Consider the following 9880-nt stretch of genomic DNA (forward strand, 5'->3'; position numbering starts at 1 on the left):
GTGCTCTCCTCATGCCCTTTGTGTGGAAATGAATATTCAAAGCAGTGCTTCTTCGTAAAGGTCCTAGATAACTGACCCAACCAAAATCAAGGATTGCAAAATGCCTTTTTTTTTTTTTCACAGATATATGGTCTTCTCAGGTTCAGATCTGGCACTGTCTCTTTGAAGCATGCATTTGTTGTTCAGTTTTACAAATGGAACCTTCTCCATACATTCTGAATTAACACCAGAAGGCAATAATGGGTGAGATATTAAGAATTTCTGAGCCTGAGAATATTTGAGATGGGTGGTCTTCATTTGTTAACAGTTGTTAAGCAAAATTCATAATTTGGAAAGGACTTTTGTTGGCATAGGAAAGAGGATGAAAAAGCTTCACAGAAGACTGGAAATGAAAAATCGGTTGCTTTCACATTGCTGTGATATTCTTAAAGTGAAAAACTCCTTTGGGAAGGATATCTGCATACAAGGAAGGGGTGTCTCTTTAAAATAAATAATAAGGGACATTTTAAGATCCCTGAATTTAATTTGTATCTTGGTAAAGCACTAACAGAGAAAAAGCTCTTGGAATGGAAAGGAGAGAAGAGGAAAAAGTGAAAACAGAAGAAAAAGGGAAAAGAATGGGGGAAAGAGAAGAGGAAAACGGAAAAGTTTATAGAGGTAGGTAGAATTCAAAAATATCATCTCTTCATTAAAGGTATGTTACCTGCACAGCCTGAAGACTGTACTTACCCTTACTGTCAAATCTCTCTGTAAGTTTTACCTTAAAGCTAGTTAATCTGTAAACTGACAGAGTTTGGCAAGGGAAGGGAGGAAGGGTTTGGTTTGCTTCTCTTTGCTCTTGACTCAAATTTATCACCTGTTCATATAGTGTCTTGGACCATACATTATTTTTAACAACTTTGTGTACCCAGGTTGCTATAAGTAAAGGATATTGTCTAAAGCTTGGACACTGTATGGTTCTCGAAAATAAAACAAAAATCTTTGCATCTTACTTCTTTCAGGTCTCAATAAATTCAAGGTACCTGGATGGCTTTTTGTCTTGAATTTACAGCTCTGATGATTAACATCTTCAGGGTGCATTCAGACAGCAAGAAAAGGTTTTGCTTCAAAAAAGCTTTTTTTTAGGAACGTCAAGTGCAAAATTAATGATTCAGTATTCAGTCTGGAAGAGACATAAGTGTGAAGTGAACCTTTAATGGTCTGTAAGAGGGAGTGACTGCTTAGAAGAGTTTTTATGGCACTGCACTTTCTGCTACTTCAGTAATAATAATAACAACAGTAACAATAATAATGCCTACTCTTCACTTCCCATCAGCAGAACGCAAGTAATTACATTCCCTTCTTATCTTAAAGCACGTGTTACCAAAGAAAGGAATGTGATAATGTCCTATATGTTTTCTACTATCTTTGTTTTTAAGCAACGTATCAGGCCCAGTTTTGTCTCCTCTACTGAGGCAGGATTCAGAGAAGAACCAAATACAGATAAAACTCTTTTTGAGCACCCACATTTTAGACTGATCACTATAATTTCCTTAAAGTTAGGGTGGGGATCATGCCATGGCCACACAGATGTCTGGCTCCTTTGAGCAGAAAAAGAATATGTTTGTTACATTTAAAAGCCTCGCCATTTCTGCTTTCAGCTCTATAGCACGGGACTAGCATGAGGCCACATTAGTGTGGTATGCTATTGATGGTCGATGCTACCTATTGGGCAAGCCAGGCGGTTTAAAAACAGAAGATTAAGAATAGGAATTAAAGAGAAGTCTTAAAATGCTCATCAGTCTAAGGCGGCTTAAGTTTTTTTTTCTCCTACAGCCAATAGGAAATTATTGTGCCACATGAAATTAGATCAGGTCATGACAGTACAGCTGTGAAGCTAGAGGACAATTCATGGAGATTGCTCAGAACAGACTCTCAGAACAGAACAGTTTTCATGTTTCGTTTAATGAGCGTTTTGGTTGGAAAATTTGTTATGATGCACTTCATTTCCAGTATAAGATAAATATGGCTTCTGTGTTTTTGAGCCTCTCCAAGATAATTACTGAGATTCAATTGTTCCTACTTTATGCACCTATGTTCCATAGGTCTACATTCACTTTGTCTTTGGCAGGGTATGAAAGAGGACAATAAGGATATTCACTTAGGTCAGGTTTCCCTGAAGAGATCTTACCTCTCATACTGCTCTTCTGTTCTTTCTGCTAATCCAAACGTAAAGATGAAGAGTAACAATTCATTTCAGCTATATATTATTAATTTTAAGCAGTCTAATTTTTCTTTCAGCCACTTTATATTACCCACATGTAATGACCCTTGCCCACATAAATCAGCCAGGAAGATTTAATTCGCTTACTGATGATGAACCCAGTTCTGTTCATTTCCAGCCTCTTCCTGCAAAACTAAACATAATGCTCAGTTTTTTCTTAGTCTTCCTGAAGAAGTAATGCATAACTAAACCCTTCACTGAAACTTGGAAAATCGCCCTTCAGCTCCTAAATGCTGACTATTAACTGCAGGAATTTTAAGTGTTTCGCTCTATTGTATTTAGCTCGACTATGCTAGATTATCCTTGAGTTTTGCACTGTCCATTTTCATTGAATGAGGTGATAATTAAACACATGCAGTCTATAGAACAGAAAGTGTTATTCAAAACTAACCAGCAAAGGTCACAGAATAAATACATTGACAACTTGCTAAGAAAGGAGCTTATCCAAAGTCTTGAATTGGTGTTATTTCAAATCCCAAGACACAAGAGAGTTTTTATTCCCTCTCAATTCCTTTGTTGTTTGGGGATTTCTATGTATTGCTTAGCTTTAATTTCTGTCAAAGCCATTCAATCACCTCTGTTGACTGCTTGGTAAAATTCCCTTCTACACTTGGGTCAGTATGTACTGAAGAAGAAGGTTATCTGGACTATTAAACCTTTGACTTCTTGTCTTTTGAAGAGATCATTTTGCATTTTGCTATGGCAGAGCTGTAATTAGATCTGTTAATTAAGGACAGAATGAACTTTTTAAGAACTCTAAACCCCTTTGCATTTTTGATAAGTTTGCTTAGGTTGCTACTGACCTTCGTGCAGGGTTTGCCACTGCTTATTAATTGTTAAATTTTAATTAGGCATGCTGATGAATGTGCTAGCCTTTGCAATAAACAAAAGGTAGCTTCATTTATAATCGGATATTTACCAGTGTACAGTGAAATTATCTGCTTTCAGAACACAGTTAATTTAACACATTTTGATAACAGTAATTGGTGGTATATAAAACCCAAACCCAAACAGATAAATAGAATGAGTCCCTGGTTTGGAGATTGGATTACCAGTGCAAACTGAACTAGGACACTGGATCTTAAAAACATTCCACAGGCACTTGAACTAAATGACACTAACAGCTAGTCAGCTATTAATTGTATTTTTACTGAAATTCATTCAAAGTATGTTTCCCAGAGAAGAATCAACCCTTCTTACAGAAAGAGCTGGTCAGACTGGGGAGATAGAGAAGTAAGGGGATGAAGAAGAGGATCGCGTTTCACACCTAAGGGAAATGAAGATTTGCAGCATTAGCAAGCAACCTGCATTTTTCTTTGCCAGTAATAAATATGTGGCCCATGCTTGTGCCTGTGTGACCCAGCCAGGAACTCCACAGACTGACCCACCGAGAAGGTTGTGAAGCAAAATAATGGGAATCTGTCCCAAACTCCCTTTAAATCAAAGGGTACCAGGAATCAAATTAATTCTTTCAGATTGACCAGTAGCCCGATATCTGAATGAAATAGCAAGTTATCTATCCTGTTTGGTTACTCTAGTAGAATTAGTAACCATACTGTTTAAAATGGACCTCCTGCCACTCTCACCTCTTGCCTCTGTGAAGGATTGTCAGAGAATCTTCTCATGAAGAATGACATTTAATTAGCCATGTCCATTACCATGAAGACAGAGTTAACAATCACCAGCTTCTGACACAACATGCTCATGTGTGTAACTTTATCCCCAGTTCCAGTGCCATAACCCTAAACTGTGCAGTAAACTGTGAAAATAATAGAGACAGTGACTGAAGTCCTGGTTCAGGTAGAGGCAAGTGGCAAGTCACCCATAATTTCTACACAGTCCCTGCCAAACTTCAGATATCAACAGCCAAATGGTCTATGCTGCTTTTATCAGGACCCACCACATACATACTGAAATGCTACTGCAGCTGGTACCGACTTTCCAGCTGTTCCACTGTTTGCCTTGAAGAAAGAGCACATAAAATTCACTTTTTGCTGGGAAATTTATTAAGTATCTCTTCCCAAGGACTGTGTAATTAGATAATTATCACGTTGCCTGTATTATTACTGATGAAATGCTACCTAAATTTCATTAGGGATGGTCCAAACAGGTTTTGAAAGCTGATGAAGTGCACTGCTCAGAACTGTGTCTGTAGTGCCAGGGGTTCCCTGTCCTCTGACCATCTCAAAGCATGTGGTCACTGCTGTTTGGTTTGATGCCAGTTCTTCAAGTGTCAAGTGCTGCTTTCAAGATCCACTCTGCAAGCAGCAAGGCTGATGACTGACTTGCCAGGGTGATTTCAGGCAGTCATGAAAGTACTACTTTTCAAAGGCTGGTGCTTTGGGAGCATTCTACCATACTGTGGGAATATTTTGTTAGTGGTACACCTAGCTGCTAACTGGGCTTACAGTGAGAATTCAGAGACAGTAGGCAAAATAATTTTCTGGGTATTAATAAGTATGTCTTCCTAGAAAATGTGTTTCAACAGACCCCTTCTGTGGGACTCAGTGATATGTGTTTGATTCCTGACATTGAAAAAGAGACCTAAGCCAATTTTCAGAGAGTGTTCAAGTAACCTGTATGCTGTTAACCCTCTTCTAGCCACAGATGTTCCTGGCAAGTCTGAGAATCAATTCTTTTTCTTTTGGAATCAGGTATGATTGCACATGCCTGGCTTCACTTTTCTCTACAATGAAAAAGCAAGAGAAATATCTGAAAGCCTTTCCCCTTACAGACATAAAAATGACATTACAGCTTCAGCACAGGGTGAAGCATGCTTCATCTGATACTTCAAGACACAGGCTAATGCATCTTATGCAGTGCTGTGTTGATTTAAGTGAAGACCAACACCCTAGAAATACAATTGTTACTGCAACAGAAAATGGGGCATGAAATAGAGGCTGCATATCAGCATTTTTAATAATGATCTCCTCGGAGCTGTATTAACGAGCTGGAAGCCAGGAATTATGGTTGAGCAGAATTTCTTCCCCTTGAACGTAGAATAGCAGCAGGACATGAAGGAGCTGTAATAGAATGTTATTTTACAAGAAGTAAATAATGTAATAGAGTCTATAAGGATGTCAGCAGGAGAGTTAGAACTGTCATAGCATAATCCTGACTTGAGCAGCAATGTGTGAAAAAGTAGCCTGCAGCAGTTTTTCCAGTACTTCAATAATTTCTGCCTTCTCACTGATCTTTGTTTACCCTACTTACCTTGTCAAAAAAATGTTTTACCTTATGTTAAAATGCAAGTTAAAAGAGGAAAATGTATTCCCAGAAATCCCAACTTTTCAAGCATACACATTTTCTTTTCTTCTTGAGTTGTTGCTGTGGAAAAGATGGAAGAATTGTATTCTCCTCACCTAAAAATTATGAAGAGTAGTAAAATCATAAATAAAAAGAAGCCTGTGTCTTTGTTGCTTCTTTTTTCCTTCAGACTAATGAATAATTCAAAAAATTGGCAGTATTACATTTCACATCCTTGTGATATGATGGCAGTTTTTCCAATGAGTCCTCAAATGTAAGCTCAGGAGGGTCATGAAACTACATGGCTATCATTATTGGAATACAACAACATCTTCCAAGATACTGCAGCACCTTTATATCATTATTGACGCAAGGTAGAAAGGACAAGCTTGCAACTAAATAAAATGCTAAGTAGCACACTGAAGTTACAAAAAAAGGGGAGGGGAGTTGAGTCTCTTTTTTGTCACATCTCTTTTCATATGACATCTATTTAAATTATCTTAAACTGCTACTACAGGAATGTAGTAAAGATGGGGGGACAAACTAAACCGAACTTTCAGGATGGCTTTGCTCCTGCCTTGGTATCGTGCAAAGAATTCAGAGTATGTACCCCCAGAAGAATGCTCTCACAAGCCTTCCCTGGCACAAATTCAATCTGACTTTCCACAGGATTTAGACAACTCTACGTTTCTTTAGAAAAATGTTGCTTCTGTTGTTACTTCGCTAACTGGTGCTTTTGCAGAACCCAAGATCCTATGCAATTCTCTCATCCCATCCTAGTCATAGCCTCAGGAATACTATGCTGTGCTTTTAATTCAAATTGTATTGGCTTCTCTAAGTTTGAGACAGACCTTTAACATCAGTTTGGTATAATGTGTTTGTATGGAGTATTTGTCTTGGTTTTAAGGAAATACATTAAAAACCTTTCACTGAGGATGTGAGATATTGCATTGTCCTTGAAATTGTGTTAGGTCCCTCAAAGCCATTTAATCTCAATTAAAGCAGAGCATACAAGATAAGGTGCTGTGAAGATGCATTAAAGCGTGTTATAGTGCCAAGCCTCCATGCACTTTGACACATCCTAAAAGCACTGTGGCATTGGTTTAAAGGTACGGTTCAAAAATCTCCTTGCGACCCATTATCCATGGATCATTAGCATAATTCAGAACTATTACAGTGTATTGTGCCAACGCATGCTAACAGGAACTGTTAATGTATGAAGTCTTGACATGATAGATTGTAATGCCTCTGGCTCTGTCATGTCAGTGGAAGTTTATGCATTAAATAAAACACACCAGGGGATTAGATAGCTAAGAGATTGGAAATGCACTATAAAGCCTTTTAATTCAAAATCACCATTTGTAATCTATGCTGGAACTGCAAAGTACAACCAAAAGTTTGACCTCAGATGGACGGTCAGAAATTTATTTGAAACTAGTTTAGTGTTCTCAGTATAGTCCTTCTACCACAGGACAGCATCCTTCATACTGTTCCTACTGGGCTCCTAAGGACTGCTGGCAAACCGAAGCCCAGGCTACCCTCACAGCTGAGTGAGCACGAGACATTTCAGGGTGACATGAGCAAGCTTATGCTGCCATTGATTTTGCTGCACTAATTCAGAGGATAAACAGAGGACTCAATTCTCCAGAGTTATCAATCTGGCACCTTTCATGCACATTTAGATTGGCATGAGCTTTTGTTTTCTGTTTTCTTTTTTTTTCCCTTCCTAATTACACGTTAAGTGCAGCAGTGTTAACAGATGTCACTAGAATATAATTCCCAAGGATTTCAAGAGTAAATAACACTAGGAAAAATTTGATTCACAAAAAACTGTTTAGCTATCATGATCATTGAAAATAAACTACATTAGTTTCTTAAATCCCTAGTTCAAATACAGTTTTTAGAGTTCTTTTGCTGTAAGATTTTGCCAAAGTTGCCAGCAAACAGCGTTGAATGACAACCACACAGGAAGAAGATGGTGCAACAGCGAGAATTCACCAGCCACAAAGACGAAAGGCATTGGGCCATGGTTTTTACAGTAGTCTAACCACCACACCTATAATATGGTATGTATCACAAAATCCTGCTGTGGCAGAAAATGTACTTATATTTGTAACATGCTAAAAAATACCACACGAGTACGTCATATCCTGGCTCTATTTCCTACTTGCTTTTTGGGCTTAGAAAACTATTTTTGTATTTCTGTACTCCTTCATTTGTTAACAGGGATTTTTTTGAAGCAGCTCCCCTACTACATAAGTCTGTTGTTTATAAATTTACAGTTGGTTTGACCGATAAATTTTTAAAAAATAATTACATAGGAACCTGAAGTAATTAATACACCAGAATGCCTATTTAGATTCCTACAAAATAATGACCTCAGAAGCACAGAGTTCCCACAGCTTCCAAAGAAGGCGGTGAAAGCTGCAAAGGTTAAGCCTCTCTGTAAGCAGAGCTGTTTTAATACATCTGCCCACATGGGGACATACACACTAAAACTGATGCCCACGAATTTTATAACCTTAGGCATAATAATAATAACTCATTAGTAGTTAAACTTCTTTTTGAAGTTCATTACCACTGGCTCTTTATTTTACACTAATACAGATCAGTAATTTTTAATATGCATCTATTTTGGATGTGGCAAAGCATCTCACAAACAGATCAGCACACTTCCACAAAAATACTCAACACAGACTCTCTTTGTAGTTCATGTACAAGGACCGTATGTTTGTTTAATGCTACCCAGGTCTACTGCCAAAAGTAACACTGATAAAAGTAGAAGAAAAATCTGTGAAAATTGATTTCTGTGTAGGATGGGAATATCCCTGACCCTTATCAGAAACTCTGTTGTTCATCTTCTACTAGACCACAGCCCCTGGAGCTGTATCGGCACATCAAGGTCAGTCAGGTCTCTTCTGCATGCCCTGAGCTGGCTGGCTGTGAAGGAGGTCCAGCCTGGAAGCCACACAGCCAGGCCAGTGAACAGCCAGCTGAAACCTGACCAGAAAGAAACCAGCTTGTCTGGCCAGCTCAAAGCATGGGAAAGCAGATGTGTATCTGTCTGCATCTGATCACAGCTTTTTTTCACTTTTTTCCCTCCAACTATACCCTTGGACTTCGGGATGAGATCTGCTCATTTTGCCCTTTCTGAGTATCGTTTCAGGAAGTTACTACCCCACTTGGAGAAAGCCCATTAGGACCCTTCCAATTAAGATTTGCCCACAAGACCTCAAGTGTCCAACACCAAAATAGAAACTGGCCAACACCCACCGCAGAACAACTTCAACTGTGTGCTAACGCTCCTCGTACTCCATGCCAGAGAAAAAGCAGTTCCAGCAAAACACATAAAAATTTTGCACTTTTACCCTTACACTAGTGTATTCTCCTCACTTAGTCTGTTGTTTAGAATGTGAGCAGAATCTGCTTTTTATCTTATTAGTGACCTGGTTCAGGCACAGGTTTCCAATGCTTCTGGAACTATTTCAGTCATGACCTGTAGATGGAGTTATTAACCCACCAGAAGCATCTGACAGAGAAAAAGGAAAAGGCCTTCAACACATTCTTCTCCAAAACATTTCTAATCTTTGCAATTATTTGTTCATTTACTAAAAATAGTATATTTAAAGGCATGGAATGGCAGAAGGCTGGAGTTATTGGGGCATATGACAGATATGACAGATACCTAGTTTGTAAATGCCGTGTGACTTCTTGTCCTTATACCACCATCCACCTCCAAGGATGCTTAACAGACTCTAGACCTCCAGAAAAATAATAAAAGACATAAATTAAACAGGAAAAGAACAGGAGAGATCTCAAGATAAAAAAAAAAACTCACACAACAAAACACACTCTTAGAAACACAAATAGCCCAATTTGCTTGATTACATTTCATTTTAGGAGTAGCAATAGCTCCTTACTGTTCCCCAACTATCAGTTAACATCACAGCTCACTCTCTTTGTGTTTCAGCCTTGTTTTGAGCTGAACTTCACTGATTTTTGAACTTGGGAAATCGTCAAACACCTGCTCAGTAACATCACCATTGGGCTAATACAAACAAAACCATCTTCACTTTCCAAGATGTGACAATTGCTTATTGAAAATATTAGGATGACATCCTCTTTCTTTGTAATAGAACATCTTCTCTCCATTGTTATAATACTTGCACATTTCTAAGGAAGCAGAAGACCCAGTCAGCAGCGGGTTAAGAAAATCCCCTGGAACTGCATCATAAGCAAATTTTATTCTTGTTCAGTGATTTACTTAAATGCAGTTATCTCTGAAGGATAAGAAACCAACCCTTAGGGTACTCTCAGAAGCAGGGAGTTAGGGCACAAGGGGATTTGTCACCCTCAGATCAAATTAACTGA

The sequence above is a fragment of the Phalacrocorax aristotelis genome, chromosome 8 (genome assembly GCF_949628215.1).
Source record: "Phalacrocorax aristotelis chromosome 8, bGulAri2.1, whole genome shotgun sequence".
Classification (NCBI taxonomy): Eukaryota; Metazoa; Chordata; class Aves; order Suliformes; family Phalacrocoracidae; genus Phalacrocorax; species Phalacrocorax aristotelis.